The sequence below is a fragment of the Monodelphis domestica genome, chromosome 4 (genome assembly GCF_027887165.1).
Source record: "Monodelphis domestica isolate mMonDom1 chromosome 4, mMonDom1.pri, whole genome shotgun sequence".
NCBI classification, from domain to species: Eukaryota; Metazoa; Chordata; class Mammalia; order Didelphimorphia; family Didelphidae; genus Monodelphis; species Monodelphis domestica.
Window position 1 is genome coordinate 281,464,687 of NC_077230.1, and position 12,139 is coordinate 281,476,825.

Below are 12,139 nucleotides of genomic sequence, written 5' to 3' on the forward strand. Positions count from 1 at the left end.
CCAGTACCAAATTGTTTTGATGACTGCTGCTTTGTAATATAGTTTGAGGTCTGGGACTGCAAGGCCCCCATCATATGTGTTTTTTTTTCATTATTTCCCTGGATATCCTTGATCTTTTGTTCTTCCAAATGAACTTTGTTATGGTTTTTTCTAAATCAGTGAAGAAGTATTTTGGTAGTTCAATGGGTATGGCACTAAATAGATAAATAAGTTTGGGTAGGATGGTCATTTTTATTATATTGGCTCGTCCTATCCATGAGCAGTTAATGTTTTTCCAATTGTTCAAGTCTAGTTTTAGTTGTGTGGCGAGTGTTTTGTAGTTGTGTTCATATAGTTCCTGTGTTTGTCTTGGGAGATAGATTCCTAGGTATTTTATTTTGTCTAAGGTGATTTTGAATGGGATTTCTCTTTCTAATTCTTGCTGCTGAGCTGTGTTGGAGATATATAGAAAAGCTGATGATTTATGTGGGTTTATTTTGTATCCTGCAACTTTGCTAAAGTTGTTGATTATTTCAATTAGCTTTTTGGTTGAATCTCTAGGATTCTTTAAGTAGACCATCATGTCATCCGCAAAGAGTGATAACTTGGTCTCCTCCTTGCCTATTCTGATGCCTTCAATTTCTTTATCTTCTCTAATTGCTACTGCTAGTGTTTCTAGTACAATGTCAAATAGTAGAGGTGATAATGGGCATCCTTGTTTCACTCCTGATCTTATTGGGAATGCATCTAGTTTATCCCCATTGCAGATGATATTAGCTGTTGGTTTTAGATATATACTGTTTATTATTTTTAGGAATGACCCTTCTATTCCTATGCTTTCTAGTGTTTTTAATAGGAATGAGTGTTGTATTTTATCAAAGGCTTTTTCTGCATCTATTGAAATAATCATGTGGTTCTTGCTAGTTTGCTTGTTGATGTGGTCAATTATGTGGATGGTTTTCCTAATGTTGAACCAGCCCTGCATCCCTGGTATGAATCCTACTTGATCATGGTGAATGATCCTTCTGATCACTTGCTGGAGTCTTTTTGCTAGTATCCTATTTAAAATTTTTGCATCTATATTCATTAGGGAGATTGGTCTATAGTTTTCTTTCTCTGTTTTTGACCTGCCTGGTTTTGGAATCAGTACCATGTTTGTGTCGTAAAAGGAGTTTGGTAGAACTCCCTCTTTGCTTATTATGTCAAATAGTTTGTATAGTATTGGGGTTAACTGTTCTCTGAATGTTTGATAGAATTCACAGGTGAATCCATCAGGCCCTGGGGATTTTTTCTTAGGAAGTTCTTTGATGGCTTGATGGATTTCAATTTCTGATATGGGATTATTTAAGAATTCTATTTCCTCTTCTGTTAGTCTAGGCAGTTTGTATTTTTGTATATATTCATCCATTTCTCCTAAATTGGTGTATTTATTGCCATATAATTGGGCAAAGTAATTTCTAATGATTGCCTTAATTTCCTCCTCATTGGAGGTGCTGTCCCCCTTTTCATCTTTAATGCTGTGAATTTGCTTTTCTTCCTTCCTTTTTTTAATTAGATTGACCAGTACTTTGTCTATTTTGTTTGTTTTTTCAAAGTACCAGCTTCTTGTCTTATTTATTAAATCAATAGTTCTATCACTTTCGATTTTATTAATTTCTCCCTTAATTTTTAGGATTTCTAATTTGGTTTTCTGCTGGGGGTTTTTAATTTGATCGCTTTCGAGTTTTTTCAATTGCATTTCCAATTGATTGATCTCTGCTCTCCCTTGTTTGTTAATATGAGCTTTCAGGGATATGAATTTGCCTCTGATTACCGCTTTGGCTGCATCCCAAAAGGTTTGAAAGGATGTTTCGCCATTGTCATTTTCCTTGATGAAATTATTAATTGTTTCTATGATTTCTTCTTTAGCTAAACGGTTTTGGAGTATCATATTGTTTAATTTCCAATTGGTTTTAGATTTGGTTTTCCATGTACCATTACTAATCATTATTTTTATTGCCTTGTGATCTGAGAAGGCTGCATTCATTATTTCTGCTTTTTTGCATTTGTGTGCTATGTTTCTGTGACCTAATGTATGGTCAATTTTTGTGAATGTGCCATGTGGTGCTGAGAAGAAGGTGTATTCCTTTTTATCCCTATTTATTTTTCTCCATATGTCTATTAATTCTAATTTTTCTAAGATTTCATTCACTTCGTTTACCTCTTTCTTATTTATTTTTTGATTTGATTTATCTAAATTTGATAATGGTTGGTTTAAGTCTCCCACTAGTATGGTTTTATTGTCTATTTCTTCCTTCAATTCTCCTAGTTTCTCCATTAGAAATTTGGGTGCTATATTATTTGGTGCATACATGTTGATTAATGATATTTCCTCATTGTCTAGAGTCCCTTTTAACAAAATATAATTACCTTCCCTATCCCTTTTGATCAGGTCTATTTTTGCATTGGCTTTATCAGATATCATGATTACCACTCCTGCCTTCTTTCTATCAGTTGAGGCCCAGAAGGTCTTACTCCATCCTTTAATTCTGACCTTGTGGGTGTCAACCCGCCTCATGTGTGTTTCTTGAAGACAGCATATGGTAGGGTTTTGGATTCTAATCCATTCAGCTATTCGTCTACGTTTTATGGGTGAGTTCATCCCATTCACGTTCAAAGTTATGATTGTCATTTGTGGACTCCCTGGCATTTTGATTGACTTCCCTAATTCTAACCTTTTCTTCTTCGGCTCTACCTTTTAGTCCAGTGATTTACTTTGAATCAGTCCCCCTTGTCCCCTCCCTTGATGTTTCCCTTTTTAGTCCCTCCCTTTTTGTTCCCTCCCCCTCCCCCCTCTCTTTCCCTCCCTTTTTGTTCTCCCTCTCCCCCTCCCCCCCTTGGTTTTCCCTTCTCCTTACCCTTGTTGGGTAAGATAGAATTCAAGATCCCAATGGATCTGGATGTTTTTCCCTCTCAGAGTTGATTTCCCTGAGATTGAGGTTTAAGTAAACCCCCCCCCCTCTCTTCCTCTCCTTCTTATAGGAGTTTTCTTCCCCTCCCCTTCCCCTGTGAATCTTTGTGTGAGAACCATTATTCTATTTGGTCTTTCTTTACCCCCTATTTATACATTACATTTTCCCCACATATTAGTATACATAGGTTGATATAAATGTAGTCCTTATAGAAGAGAGTTTGAGTAAAAGAAGATAACATTTTTCCCCTTTCCTTAATATTTACCTTTTCAGGTATTCCTTGCTCTTTGATTTTCGGTATCAAACTTTCCACAGAGCTCTGGTCTTTTCTTTGCAAAAAGTTGGAAGTCTTCTATTTTGTTGAATGCCCATACTTTCCCTTGGAAGTATATAGTCAGTTTTGCTGGGTAGCTGATTCTTGGTTGGAGACCCAGCTCTCTTGCCTTTCTGAAGATCATGTTCCATGCCTTACGATCATTCAGCGTAGAACTTGCAAGGTCTTGTGTGACCCTGATTGGCATTCCTTTATATCTAAATTGTCTTTTTCTGGCTTCCTGTAGGATTTTTTCTTTTGTTTGATAGCTTTGGAATTTGGCAATTACATTCCTGGGAGTTGTCTTTTGGGGGTTTAGTGTAGAAGGTGTTCTGTGAGCTCTGTCAGTGGCTGTATTGCCCCCTTGTTCTAGAATCTCTGGGCAATTTTCTTTGATTATATCTTGTATCACCATGTCCAGTTTGGTGTTTATTTCTGGCTTTTCTGGGAGTCCAATTATTCTTAAATTTTCTCTTCTCCCCCTGTTTTCCAGATCTATCACCTTGTCGGTGAGATATTTTATGTTCTCTTCTAATTTCTTGGTGTTTTGGCTTTGCTTTATTAGTTCTTGCTTTAAAGCCTGGTTTTCTTTTACAGTTTGGTCAAACTGGTTTTGTAGATGCGTGAATTTCTTTTGCATCATTTCCCACTTTTCCTCCCAGAGGGCTTCCATCTTTTTGGTCCTTTCTGATTCAAATTCTTCATGGGTTTGTGGAGAGTTTCTATTTCCTTTGGAAGATTTTGGAGAATTTTCTTGTATATCTTCTTCTATCTGCTCTGTATTTTGTATTTTGGCTCCATAGAATGTGTCCAGAGTCGCCCCTTTCTTCTTATTTTTCTTGGTATTTTGGGGCTTCTGTGCTTCTGTGGAGTTTGTCATCTCTGAACGTGGAGGATTGGCTTTTCTTGTCTTTGTCTGGTGATCAGAGGCTTTAGTCCTGGGCAGATGGTTCTATGACTTTCCCTGGGTTAAACTGAATATGCCTCACTGGAACTGGAATGGAAGGGTCGGACCACGAGGCCACACTCTCCCCCTGGCTCGATTTCCGGAAGTTGCCTTCAGAATCCCTGGCCGTGAGGCTGTTTCGTCGGCCTGCGGGGGGATGGGCTGCCGCTTCCCCAAGCTCCGAGAGCACAGACTTTCACTGAGATTTGGATAGCAGGATCCAGCCCGTGAGGCTGTCTTGCCCGCCCTGAGGGTTGCTGTTGTTTTGACCAGCTCTCTGCAGCGGAAGCCCCGGGCAGTAACTTTCACCCGGACTGGGACTTGGGTAGAAGACCCTGAGGGTTGTTGTTCCTCAGACCCTGCTCTCTGAGCCCGGCGCGGCTGCCGCTTCCGGGAGCCTTGGACTCTGCGCTCCTACCCCTGAGGTCCGAGGGATCTCGGGTTCTGGCTTTTAAGGGGAGCCGTACCTTTTGAACCGGGTCCAGGTCCAGGAGGAGGGTTCCCAGGGTCTGTGCTGTTGATCGTTTTGAATTTCGGCGCCTTAGGAGCTTCTAGTTTGAGATCGGTCGGGAAGGGTTTTCCGGAGATCTGACCTTCAGCTTTCTCTAAGCCGCCATCTTAACCCGGAAAAAACTCGAGCTCCATTTCTTATATATTGTTGTTGGGCATTTTTTTAGGTATTATCATTTTCTGTATTTTGAGCACTGTCATTTTGATTGGCATTGTGATTCCTATAGTTATTATTCCTAAAGGTGTTATTATTTCTTGTTTCCCGTAGCCTGCTCCTACAGACTATCATTGCATGGCCTCTCTTCCCACAGAAGAGGCATATTAAGGGGTTTGTTAATGATCTATCTGTGGATTCCTGCAAAGGGGCCATGGTCTCTCCCTTACTTTTCAATTTTCAACAATTTCAATTTTCAAACAATCCTGTATCATACTTTCAAGTTCTTTTTTTAAGTCTGCCACTGATGTATTGTGTGTCTCAGGTTTTTTTGTACGATTCTTATAGGCATATGCTGCTACTTTCCTCAGTTCTTCGAGGTCCATAGACTCCCAGTTGGGACTGCTAGTTTCGAAGTAGTCTTTTACTGCTGAACAACAATTCCTAATGAATTGTCTGCGTATATGTTTAATGTCCTTTTCTCTGGTCAGATCAAGGTCCATATATGTACTTCCTACGTCAATACATCTTTCAATAAAGTGGGAGGGGGTCTCATCAATTTCCTGTCGGGACTGTTCAAATTTTTCCCATGCATCAGGGCTATCAGAGCAGTCTCTCATGGCTTTTAATAATGCTTCTCTGGCCAGGACCAGTTTTGTGTGATCCTGTGTAATATTGGGGTTCCAGTGTGGATCTACAGTTGGCCAGTGGTGAGCTCCTCTACCGCTTTTCTTATTAGCTAGAGAGATGACATTATTTTTCTCTCTCTTTGTCAGAAATGCATCTAACAAATTTTCCACATCCAACCAAGAAGGGTCAAAGTGTCTGAATATATTTTCTAATTTTTCTATAACCAATATTGGTTCTGCCTCAAATGATGGAACATTGTGCTTGAATTTTTCTAAATCATCAGGTTTAAAAGGTGTATAGTGTCTTACAGACACCAAGTTCCCTTCTTTATTAAAGGTGTGTACTTCCCTCAATGGAAATAAGCTTCAGTCTAAATTATCTGGTGTTACTGTTTCTAGGCTACTTGCTCCGTTTTCAATGGGGTAGGTAAGAGAAAGGGAAAGGTTAGGATTATTGGCTGTTGGGGCATGAGGGTTGGGGATTAGAACATGAGTTGGGGGGAGGGCAGGGAGAGAGGCCGGGGGAAGGGCTGGGACAGGAACAGGGGGTGGGGCTGAGGGGGCAGGATAAGAGGCATGAATAGAGGAATCAGGGTGGGAGGGGCAAGAATGGCAGGGGGAGGGGCTGGGTGGTCAGGATGGGGAGGATCTGGTTGGTGTGAAGGGGATACTATTTGAGCCAAATCGTTTTGGGCAGGGCGGGTCATGGAATCTGATAATGATGGGGAATGGAGAGATAAATCACTCCTATTGTGGGATGTTTTTAACTCCCTTTTAATGTTTTGCAAGTAAGTTTTTATCTCTCCCCATTTTTCCTCCCTAACTTCATCCAGGAAAGTTTTTATCTCTCCCCATTTTTCCTCCCTAACTTCATCCCGTTCCACCAATTGTTGATTAATAAAAGTATTTTTTTCCGTAATTTGTTGTTCAATAAAAGTATTTTGTTCCTTAATTCATTGATCAGTAACAGTGTTTTGTTCTTTAATTTGCTGATTAATAAAAGTGTTTAGTTCCTTAATTTTTTGATCAATAAAAATATTTTGTTCCTTAATTTGTTTAGTAATAGAAGGAACAAGTGAGTGTGCTCTCTTAGAGGTTAGGTATATTATTACAAGTACAACAATTACAATCCCAAGGAAGATGAATGTAAGGGTCACCAAGAGGTTTATAGTTTCTGAAAAAAAAAAAACCATCCTACAGGAACACCTAGTAGAAATCCAATGGACTTGGTTATTGAACTTATAAGCCAGTTTCGAAGCAAGTCATGCACTGGTTGAAACCACATTTTTTTTTTTAAGTCAATTATCAAGTTGCCTGTAACTTTTTTTTTGTCAGTAGGTGGCTCCCTTTACAGTCTACAACCCTATACAGGTTAAGGGCCTATTCTGTTGTAAATTCTCCTTATTAAGCTTCTGGGAGGGGGGGGGGGTCACAAAAAGCCTTATGCAGGGAGGCAGAGGCTATGAAAAGGCTGATTAGGAGTGAATAGGCCGTAAACAAAGGGTAGAGCTAAAACTCCTTCTTTTACAAAGTGTGTATATGGGAGGGTCCCAGCAATCTTCTTTAGCCCTCAGGCTAAAACCGCTAGGACCATGTGCTGCCTTCCTTGAGCAAAGCCCACTTAAATTTTTAAGACTAGAAAGGCCAGGAAAACAGGAAAATGGGTTTTAAGTTAGCTCCCTAGCTGTATTCAGTTGTTTTTGTTGGGGGCTAGGAGCTCCTAAGAGCTCCTTCTCCAGAGGTTCCTCATTGCTAATCAGTTGATTAGGTAAGCCTGGCCTGCCTCTCAATCCACTGAGCCCTTAATCCACTCCTTAAAGTAAAGGGAGGAGGAAATGAGAGACAAAGAAAAAACAACCTGTTGACCCCAATTTAAATTAAGGATAAAAGAGAAGAGAGAAAAGGTGTTTTATACTTACCTGTTCTGGCAGCTGTGTCTTTAAGCCAAGGTATCTGGTAAAAGGACTGACTGAGTGAGGAGGAAGTGGGGTGAAAAGGCAAGAAAATTCAGGAAATTTATTGAGGTTCGATAACCTTCGAAGCACTAAAGCAGGGCCAAGAGTGGATAGCCAGCAGGAGCTGATCAAGATTTTTTTCTTTTTTTTTTCCTAGGCAGTAGCTATTAAAGGCTGAAGTGAAGATCAGAGAGAGAAATCAGAAGATTGGGGGTTCAAGTCCCTTCGTGGTCACCAACTGTTGTGGTGAAATTTTCACCTTTTGAGAGTATTATAATATTGAACAATGGCCGCCAAGGAATTTACTTATGAAATTCCTAAAATGAAACACTCAAGTCAGAATGGAGTTTATGGAGGTTTAATCACAATGGGAGTAGGGAAAAGGAGAGGGAGAGAAGTAGAGAGGAGAAAAGGGAAAGGGGTTACTCAACCTCTGACCAAGGCAGAGGGAGTGTAGGCCCAAAGGGCCAAGGTGGAAGGAATCAGTCCTTGACTCATGTGACCGATCTGAAGGGAAGCTGTCTGCGGGCCTCCTCTCTGTTCAAGCTTCTAACACGAACTGGCGTCTAGCCCTGTCTACAGGAAGTGAGCGAATTCCAGAGGCTGCTCTCTCCTTCACTTCCTGTGCCTCACATGTGCCAATGGTGGCTCAAGCTTGGCTTAGGACAGCCCAGGTGGGCAGTTAGTTATTTCTGATTTGTCATTGACTAGCACATGCCCGTGTAGTGTGGGTGTGCACAATTTTTGGGTGCTAGACCAAGATGGAGATTTTAAAATTCACAATACTTAGCTGCCATTTGTTGAAGGGGATGATCTTTCCCTATTTACCATTCTCTAGGGAAGGCTTTATGAGTAATTATGTATCCCTAATACATATTTTCTCCCAGAGCAGAGACTAAAATTAGGTCTCTTTCTCTCTTTTGTATGATATCACAGTACCTGTAAACAACAGATGATGGATGCACATGGGCAACTGAAGAGCCTATCAGTGGCTGAGATTAGAATGGGATATACCAAGACAGAGGCAGACCATTTTTTCACCACAATGATCATAACCACCATGCTCAGTTGAATAGAATGAGGGTTGAGTAATCAGTGGCACTAATTTAAGACCTATTCAGTCTGGCTATTTCCATTCAATGTCTCCAGCTTGCCCAATAGCCTTGAACTTCTTTCTGGTCACCTGATCATGGAGGTGACTTCAGTTCATCATACTGTAGAGAGTGCAGTGTTGGGGGAATACAGGGTGAAGGTCATCAACTTCACCAGTTCTACCTAATCCTTGTTCTTGCTTCTGAACTGCTTTGCTTGGCACCCAAGGGTATTTTTGAGGGCGAAACAAATCTCATTCCAATTACTTTTCAGTTTTGCTGATAGATTCCCTTGTGTGGTAGAAACAGCATCCTAACCCAATAAAATTGGGCTTAAGTATTTCCTCAAAATCTCCAGGCATGCTCTTGGGATGGACCACTATGGGCAACTCAGGCTTGAGAGCTTTGTTTAGACAAATCGACTTGAAGTGTCCTCCATGCATATCCTTACTGTATATGAGACTGAAGAAGGTAATGGGAATTAAAAGGAATTTCAGATCATAACTTAGATAAGGGCATGAACTCAGAAAATCTGAGTGCCTTCCAGAGAAAGAATAGTTCAAAAGACAAACTTAAAAATGTCTAAGGGCTTGTCTAGCTAGCAGGCTGGATGTAGCTAGATAGGGTTTGAACTTTTTTTTTTTTAAGAGCTAAATATAGCTCTTGAGGCTATTAGTTAATAAAAGGCTAGTGGGCTCTTCTCTCTGTTGGGAAGAAGCCAATTTCTGCTGACAACCAGAAGATGGAAGCAGAGAGTAATATAGTGACTTCCAGAGGACATAAGCCCCCATCATTGGGAGCCTGAGCTGCCCTAGTCTTGTTTCCAACCATTATTTGCATCCTCTGATTACATATGTCTCTTTTACTGAGTATTGGGGAAATCTTTGTCACTTATTTTGCTATGCAAGGTGACTAAATGTCTTTTCCTAGGAATTGTCTCCTCTGGTCCTCTTAGTAAAAGTAAAGATATTGGTGGGGGCTCTGGAGTTATGGTTTGTAATATATGCTCACCCATAAGGATCCTTAAACCTGCAATAGCTACAATATAATTAAATCCTTAGTCCTACAGGCAGGAGGGCAATGATGTGATCATGATAGCAGGTTTCTGGAATTGAAAGCTGAGGAATGAATGCTTCCCGGCCTTGAAAGTCTGTGGGGAGTGAATCCTCAATTTCTACTCTTGAATAGAAGGTGGTCAACCTCTAGCTTCCTAAACCATGGAAGAATAACCTCTGATTTGATGGATCCTGAAATATGTGTCCAAATATCCTGGCACATTGCTGATGATGGGGATTAGAGTGCCCAGGGAGAGTGTTCTGGAGGTTTCCTAAATCTAATTTACACTGACCAGAAGAAATTTGGCAACTGGAAATTTTAGACTGTGTGAGGGCCTTCCTGCTCCAGGATCTCTAAACCCCCATCAGTTTGCAAACTGTTTAATAAAATTTTAGCAATTTAATAGTAACATAGCCTTTCTCCATCCTTGTCTTAGACCACAAGCTTAAAATAAGTCAGGACACAACTGTGATGTTTAAAAAAATAGAGCCAACATAATACTAGGAATCCTCCCACTATTCTTGGCATTCGTCATGCTTGTTTAGGAGAATGTGGAAAAACTGGAGAGAGGCCCAGAGGAGAGCAAGGAAAGTGACTAAATAGTTGGAAAACAGGGTTCAGGAATAGGCTTCATGGTGGGGGGGGCACCCAGCTGGGTTAAAAAAATACAAAGGACACTGGCTGACAGGTGTCTGCAGAGATTAGGATATTTAACAAGGAGATGACCCATCACCACTGGGGAACTGTTCCTTCACTAAAGGGAAGCTGATGTGGGTGGGGGAAGAGGAATGTTGCAAGTCTTTATAAATTTAAAAACAAAACACAACACTACTGCTAAAGGCCAAGAGAGGCCTTCAGGCAGAGTTAGGGGAGTGAAGGATAGGAATTATTCCCAGGCAGAAGACTCACTTGTAATAAGGAAGGAAAAGAGAAAAGAATTATTTGTGCCAGCAGTTTTCTTTGACATATTCAAGCAGAAGCTGGAAACCATTGGTCAGAGATGTTGCAGAGGATTCATTCATGCATTGGGGAGGAATTCTGAGATTCTGTGATTCTAAATGCCTCTGAGATGTTCAAAGGCATTAGTCTAATGACTAGCTTCCCAAACAAGGCCCCTAAGGATTTCCTGTTATGAAACACTCATACCAACATCCATTTGGACTTAAACTTGGAGAATGGGCAATTTCCGCGCAGTGAGAGTGAGTGCATAGAAAGTACCCCGCTGGAGAGCACACCCATCATCCCTTCCCCTCCTCTGCTAGGGGCGGGTGGTGGTTAGTTCAGGGTAACAATGGAACGTTCTCCCTTTTTAGATCTGTTCTTTGTGAGCCTCTGAGCCACAGCTGTTGGGTTTCCAGACACAAATAAGCATTTATTCTGTTAGCCCTGCTGAGCCCACACAGTGAGGGGAAAGCCAAGTTGGATTCCATTCTGCTTTGCACATCATCAGCCCCACTGCCAGCTGAATTCCAGGGGCAGAATCTGTGATTGGTAATGATTTGGGAGCAGAGACGCCTCAGCTGGACCAGTGTGAATGAGTCAAGAAAATATCCCACCATGACTGGTTCAGGAGGATGGATCTGAGAGTTTGGGTGAATAAAAGAGAAATGACCCAGAAGCCAATCTAGGTGCCTTTTTGCTAGTGTCACTCAGGTAGCTCTGGCATTTTTGTTTTCAATGTTTTTTACATGTTGGTTAATGTGAACCTGATGTTCTACTGTACACCTTAAAAAAGGGGAACAGAGTGGATCGAATGTTCCTTCTAGAAAGCAAGCAGAGTTAGGAGCAGTCAGTGTACTTTCTGTGCTTTTGGGGAAAGAAGACGAAGGAAAAGAGAGTCAAAGATTAGGAGATAAGGAAGCTGCAGTATGGAAACAGACTTATGGCTTTCTCCCCTCTTCTCAATGTTATTTCTTAACTTTGCTTATCTTTGTTGCTTCTCACCCACTCATAATCATTGATTTAGGGCCCCTTATGTTAGGAGTGAATGGCAATGAGCCAGGAGGTTCATATTGATGCCAAAATAAGGAAAAGAGGACATAGATGACCCTGAGAACATTGGCTGGTTTTTACTTGGTCCCTAGGCTGCTAGATAGAGAATGCCATTCTGTGCAAATACATCCAGGAAGGGAGGGTGGGATATGAGGTCTATAGCTCTCCTTTAGACAATTTTTGGATTCAACTGTTTTTCCCTTCAACCTTCCAACTCTGAGGAACCCAGAGACTTAAATGAGGCTGCTAAATGCGGAGAATGATACAGGGATGGAGGCTGAGTGTGTGTGCAGGATAGGACATAACCAGTTAAAATGATTAGCCTTGGAGTGTCATATGGGTGATTGATAGTTTGAATAGGAAACATTCTAAACCAGTTTGAGTGAACTGTTGCCACTGTGCTTCAGGTTCAACTGCCCTATTCAGCATCTGAACCAGGAAACCTTTTGCCACTTTCTTTGGTTAGATGTCCTGAGAGACCTGGGAAAGGCTCAACTGGACAAGAGTAGAATTGGAAGAGCTCTTAGAAGGCATCTATTCCAACCCTCTTCTTTTACAAATGA